Raw genomic sequence first — 7,500 nt, 5'->3', positions numbered from 1 at the left:
TTAAAAATAAGCATCTAATATGTAAGATGCTTGAAATCATTCAGCTTAAAATTAAACAGATGCATTTTGAGGCACACTTAAAACTGCTTAGAAGTTAAGCTGCTTAAATTCAAAGCAATTTCAAGTGGACTTAAAATTTAAGAAATCTTATAATGTAAGGTCCCCTATTTTTAGGTGTGAGTGTGATTCACCATTACAAACTGAAAATTTCCAACAAATATATACTTTTATCTTAAAGTTGAATCCAGTTAGACATTTATCTACAATTTATCGTTTCGGCATTTATTCTAATTCATCTCATATCTATCGATAATGTTTATATATGCCGCTTATTATAAGTAGCTTCATTCTAGGCGGTTAATTTCCAGCACCTTAAATATGAGCAGCTTGATTCTAAGTAGCTTAATTTTAAGCAGCTTAAACCAGATTTAGTAAGTTCGAGCTGGGAGTCAAACACACTAGCCAATACACTATAGACGTGAGACTTCCCTAGTAACTTTCAATGACGCTACTAATATTGGAATTGTCAGGTTTGAACCCACAACCTTTTGACTACATGGCATGAGAGCTTAACAATAAGCCATCTGCTCTTGTGTCTTCTATTGAGATTCTACTTGTGGTGGTAGCTGATGGGAGTGTGTGTGTGTGTGGGGGGGGGGGGGATTTTTCTAAAATAAAGATATTGGATGTTCAACAGATATTCAGACCCTGAATTACAGTAATGTGAAGAGGGGAACTAAAGACACGTTCACCGTCATGAGTACCGTGTGGTTCAAGTGGTGTATACCTGCCCGGGAGGCAGTCTGGCAGCAGCTCTCCTCTCTATAGAGCAGAATTAGAAGGTACTCTCCCCTAAACAATAGCCTTATCCAAAACAATTAAACCAGAGACATTGCACGTTCCCAATGGATTCAAATGGCTGTTGAACGTGTATCCCCTACACAACAGTCAAAATCAAGTAAAGAACTGCGTGGCCAGTAAAGCTCTGTTGTGGTTGTACCGCACATAGACCGTTTATAATACAAATCAAACAGACTTTCCATGTTGGTGGACTTTATTCACACCAACACAAGATTTAACGAGATTTAGACAGTGTATTCGATTCGATTCGTATTTTGGGCATTCCTTTTACTGATTTGTGAACTCCGGATTGATTCTATGAATGAATCATGAATTCATTGGATGAATTCATACTAGTGAATATCTATGAATGAAATCATAGAATCATAGAACCGCCATAGAACCGTCTTCTCAGCAGGGAGGTTCAGATGACGGCCAAAATCCTTCCAGGGTGCAGGATCCTGCTGTGATGTCAGAGTATGCGCGGAGAGGAGGGGCTGTCCACAGACGCCTCATTGTCATCGTGTTGCTGAGAGAGAGAGAGAGAGCTAGAGCGGGCACACATGTGTTACGCACAGCTCCACAATGAAATAAGATTGTACCCATTTCAAATAGTGCACACAAAAGTCAATGTGTGGGAAACACTATCGATCGCAGGTGGCGTCGTTATCTCGGGCGGGTACAAAAATAGATAAAACAATGCGTGGGAAATACAGAATCAACTCGGTGGCTTGCGGGAGCATCTTGTCAAAGTAACACATTGTAGATAGCAAGATAGATATTGAAAGAATCAATAAATTAGATCTTTACTGGATTATTGTTTTTCCGAGTAGTTCCCAAGAGGTAAAGGACATAGGACGCCAATGACATGCAATGGGACGGAGCCTTAGGCCCACCGTCTCGGATTTCTCTGCGTTTGACCATTGTTAGAGAGAGACTTCTACCTTGAAGTGCTGGGATGTTGTTCAGATCGATCCATCCACCAATCAGATTGTCTCGGACAGATTGAGTTTAGAACCTTCCAATAAAAAGTCTGTGTTATAGGTACACCCCTATAGAGATAACAATTAATAGGACAATATTTGCAACTGTGTTTAATATTAATGATAGTCACAAAAATGTAATCAATATGAATTAATGATACACACATTCATTGCAGCTATCCACCAGTGCATGGTGCCTTCCCTGTCCACATATCCACACACAAACACACACATAAGCAGCACTGAATGTTTTTTTTCTGTGTGTTTTCGAGGAAGGACTACTCTTTTTGACTATTTTCTGCTGCTGAAGAAATAAAGTCATTTTCATGAACAGAATGCTCAATTTGTCAACCAGAGGCTAAAGTGTCAAAAGAAACCGGCGGTTTCCAGACAGAAATAACACAGCCCAGACCAGCATAACTGCAACGGATCCTGGCCTGAAGAAGGTTCCCCTGATCTGCTGGCTTTAGTCTGTGATTAGCTCTGGTTTCTATATGTCTGACATTGCATTTGGGGAGAGAAGTGTTTGATATTATAGCATGGATATATAAACGTAAACCATCAAACAAAAGAAAGTGCATCGACCAATGAGAGAAGAAGGAGTGCCCAGGTCTGGCTTGTTGATAGAAGACAGCTGCTCTCAATAAAAACCACTTCATGTGGAGCGCTGGACGATTCAAAGAACTCCAGGCGCGTACGCCAGCGTATTGCTAGCATGTCATCAAGAGCTCGGTATGCCTGGAGTGGGACACCCGTAACAGTAACGGTACACAAGTAAACAACACTGAGCTCGCATACAAGTCGCACACAATCATTGTTCCCCGCTGTGCGTTGCTGGCCTCGTGGTCGTTAAAAAAAGGTTCCCAGAACTATTCGGTAACGACCTAGTTATGGCCTCCTTTTTGGTGTTGACTGTAGCGTGGCTAGGTCACGGTTTCTATGGCGCTGGTGTCAAACTGAGAAAATAAAAAAAAGAGAAAAAAAAATCCCCTATTACTTAGTTCCGCCTCCCTGGCAGCCGGGGCCAGAGTCATCTGAGGACAAGTGCTGTACTGTTAATGCTCTGACGGGCAGGCCCGCCGTCCAATTAGAAGGCTTTGTCGGAATAATCCGCCTCCCACCCGCGCTGGATTGAATGCCTCAGGTTGTGTGCAGCGAGGGCTCCAGTTGGGAGGCAGCCACACAGCGCTCTTGTCTTGATCGCAAACCGTGCAACACATGTCCCACGGAGTCTCCTTTGATGAGAGATTGTACACAGGCGTGCATGCGTGCAGACAAGCACACGGACCATCACACTCACACACACATTCACTCTCATGTACAATATCACACACACACACAGATATATAATTACACACACACAAACCCACACATGCAAAAATCCTTGCACATGCATGCACAGGCATTGGAAGTAAACACCGCCATCTCAAGTCATACTGTATCTACAAAGTTTTGGTTGAATGCATGTTGAATGAAAGATGTAGCAGACAAACAATTTAGTCCGGGCCAACATACACACGGGTGCACGTCGAAACACAGTTTCCTCCATGTGTCTTGACTTATGGGATCCGTAGTGCAGTAGTCTCCGGGGTGTCTAAAGGCCTCTGTCTCTTCCTACCGTTTGGAGCAAAAGTGGTTCCACAAAACTGATGCGGGTAACTACTTTAGTCTGCGACAACAGACCCATCCCAGGCTCCACACCCATATTGTTTTGTCCCATAATTGGTGTGCGTTTGTTTTTGGGATGGGGCATCCATGAGGGTAGAGATTTCCTCTTCATCTTTCTGAATATTTGGACATTCCCACTGGCTACATTGGTAATTCAAGGCGTGTGCAGGCGGGGCGGCTGTATCAAACACCCTGGTATTGTACGGGCCGTTAATGGTGCATTATTGACACAATGCAAAAGAGGGAAACTACCGCAGTTATACTTTCCAATAATTTTGTGGTGGTTTTGGAGTGGTGGGGGATTCTCTCTCTCTCTCTCTCTCTCTCTCTCTCTCTCTCTCTCTCTCTCTCTCTCTCTCTCAGTCTTTGAATGTACAGTAATCGGGCATGGTTCTTAGTCCTAAACGTTAGCTATGCAAATAACAGCTCAAAGTAAAACAAAAAGCAACGACAGTGATCTATGTAAAACACAGAAGCACGAGAGCTCTCCCTGAGAAGGCCTAGAGATATTGAAAGAAAAAAACAAAACAGTAAACTCAGATATCCGACATCAAACTTCAGATATATCATCAGAGAAAAATGGAATTTATTCAAAACAAAGCAGCCGCTTCTAACGGGGGCCATATTGGATTCCATAGCCTACTTCCTAAAGTCCCAGATAGTGTAGCTCCATCGATGGGGTGCCGTATCCCCAGCTCCCCCCCACAGCTGGTCCTGGGCTTGGCGAGGGATGCAGGCGCCACCCACGGCTTTGACTGCCGCCATTTGCCGAACACTCCCGGGGTCGTTGTTTGACATTGAGCGGCCGGGAGGGTGGGGACAATACCACTAAATGCGCGACACCTGTTTCGTATTGTTTGCCATTTTATTGTTTTCCCTTGTATTTGGTTGCTTAGTGGCACGCAACATGAGATAACTTAATGCACAATCACACAATGGTGCATGATCACATCGGACACGTCAGGGAATGCATTGTGACGAGGGAATAGCATTAATCCGTTAGTTATATGCTATCCAGTGACTCCCATTCGCCAGCAGCTATTAGTGAGTTTTTTTTTTTTCTTGTGGTAGGTGCTGCTGCTGCAGGATAAAAGTAGGTCATCCATCTAGGAAGTTATTTTCAAACACACACACTGACACACACATGCGTACATGCAGGCACGCACACACACACACACACACACACACACACACACACACACACACACACACACACACACACACACACACACACACACACACACACACACACACACACACACACACACACAAACATATACACACAGGTGCATGCACACACACACACGGACACATTCAAACACAAACACACAGGAGCACACTTCAGGACAATCTAAAGGTATCGTCTCAAGGATTAAATCGCATCGTTGAATCCATTGGAGCATGTCCCTGGAGTATCGATGAACACACACACACTCACACACACACACACACACACACACACACACACACACACACACACACACACACACACACACACACACACACACACACACACACACACACACACACACACACATGCGCACGCGCGATTACTGTTAAAGCAGCGCTCCCATAGGCCCCTGTGTTTCCCACTTAATCTCTGATGTATGTGGGAGTTGACACACAACAGAGTTTACCTAGCAGGCGGTTGCCACGTTGTGACATCACCAGGCATAAAGGAGCCACCGCCGGCGCCGTGAAGGGTTACTACGCTATCGAGTAATTGGGTGAGTTATGAACACGAGACGACACTCACGCAGCGCCGTGTGGAAGTCCTGCCGGTTCTTCATCGGGTTGAAAATGAACTGCAGCTGCATCGTCTGATGTGAGACCAATGTCGTTGCTTCACATGGGAAGATTTATTTAAAATAAAAATACATAAAAATAGATGTTTTTGTCCAAAGAATTCAAAAACAGAGAATTATAAGAATTTTGCACAAAACGAGATCCCTCTAAGATACAAGCAGACCACGACTATCTGAAAAATTGGGCTTTTTATGTGCACTCACAAACGCAGGCAGGCATGCAGGCAGGCACACACACACACACACGCACTAGTAGGCCCGAACACACACACACACACACACACACACACACTCACACACACACACACACACACACACACACACACACACACACACACACACACACACACACACACACACACACACACACACACATACACATTATGTGCACACACATACACACACAGGTATGCACACACACACTCACACAGAGTTTGTGAATTAATAAGTGAAAGGGTTACATTGATAGATCTACAAAAAAAAGAGTTGCACTAAATTAATTAGTTCTGCTCAAACTCCCACACCAACTTTACATCCCTGTCCGCTGCAGCTCCTCTAGCCTGTGTGTGTGTTTCATCTCCAACAAAAACATTCAGAGGAGAAGACAAACGGGTCGCTGGACAGAAGGACTTTCCTTTTTTTAATCAAATACTGACGTTTGGCCGACCCATTCAAGCGGGAATGTGTGTGTGTAGTTTTTTGTTTTTTTTCGCGTCTATTTGGTGGGATTGTGTGTGTGTTTGTGTGTCTATGTGTGTGTGTCTTTTGGAAGGGATAGTGTTTGATAGTGTGTGTGTGTGTGTGTGTGTGTGTGTGTGTGCGTGTGTAATGTTCCGGAATGTGTGTGTGTGAGTGTGCGCGTGTGGATAGATCGTGGTGTTGGAGGGGGGGGGGGGGGGGGGGGGGCGTTTGGCGGGAGGAGGAGGGATGAGGGAGGAGGAGGAGGAGGAGGAGGAGGAGGAGGAGGAGGAGGAGGGCTGCGTTGTGTTTCCTGTGTCGCAGTTTACTGTTTTTTAGAGCAAGAAAAATGGGCTTATGTAACGGTCATGTGATTTAGCCAGAAATAGTGGTGGGACTACAGCTGCTGCTTGCCTCCTGCAGCTCTCCACCCCGGCTCCTGGCAGCAGCCACACAGACACACTGCGCACTTCTTCTGCTCGCTCGCAAAACAACTTCTGCTCCATCCCGGACACAGGCACGGTGCGCACTCATGCGGGCTCCTCTTTTTGTGTGCTTCTCTTTTTTTTTAATGCTTAAAAAATGCGGCACCGTGGTGAATTCCCGTTGACGGCGAGCCTTGTTAAAAAAAAAAGAAGAGGGGCTCACGAGTCACGGTGGTGCCCCCTCACACGTTTTATTCCGCTCAGTCGTGAATAAATGACGGTGGATGAAAAAAAGTGAAACCGCACGGTGATATGCAGATAAATAGTGACCCATATACAGTAATGAGCCCACATGCATGCACACACAAGGACGGTCTCAGAGGTACAAACAATTTCAGCTCTAATGGCATTATCTCATATATCTGCATCCTCCATGCAGGGTCACTTCACATGAGATCTCATTCCATCAGGGCATTATGCATGTGTGTCTGTGTGTGTGTGCTTGTGTGTGTATGTGTGTGTGTGTGTGTGTGCCTGTGTGTGCGTGTGTGAATGTGTGTGCATGCGATACAAATTACTATGTGTATTTGTGTTTGTGTGTGTCTGTGTGGGGGCGTGTTGGTGAATAAGTGGAAAGAGAGCTAAAGGATTGAGACACAGGCATGGGGGGAGAGGGGGGGGGGGAGTGGAGCAAACGAGGAGGAGGAGAAGGGCGGGAAAGAGGAGGTGGAGGGAGGGAGGGGGAGGTGGAGGGAGGGAGGAGGAGGTGGAGGAGGGAAGAGGAGGGAAGAGGAGGTGCAGGGAGGGAGGAAGGGGAGGTGGAGGAGGCCGGGGAGGGAGGGAGGAGGAGGAGGAGGAGGAGGCGGGAGGGACGGCACAGTCAAGAGCCAGTGGAGCGGAAGGAAGCGCTTGGAAACGGGAGATCATTTGGGTTTAGCTGAGGGCTAGGCAGGCGGCAGAGGGACTCTGGTCGTGTTAGCATCACTGTCAGCAGCAGGAGTGTAGCTGCAGCCAGAAACCCTGGTAGCCAGAGAGCCATCTATAGCCCTGCTGGATTTAAACCCAGCACAACGCCATACCATCATTACACATTTCACAATG

At 45.9% G+C, this 7,500-nt stretch overlaps 1 protein-coding gene across 1 annotated transcript in view; it reads left to right on the top strand.

The window, feature by feature from the left end:
• The window catches only part of nr3c2 (nuclear receptor subfamily 3, group C, member 2), a 35,911-nt gene that overhangs the window by 4,475 nt on the left and 23,936 nt on the right, over positions 1-7,500 (top strand). The window lies entirely within an intron of this gene.

Source organism: Gadus macrocephalus, chromosome 3 (genome assembly GCF_031168955.1).
Source record: "Gadus macrocephalus chromosome 3, ASM3116895v1".
Lineage (NCBI taxonomy): Eukaryota > Metazoa > Chordata > Actinopteri > Gadiformes > Gadidae > Gadus > Gadus macrocephalus.
The sequence above is the reverse complement of the archived record's forward strand: the minus strand, read 5'-3'. Positions and strand labels throughout refer to the sequence as shown.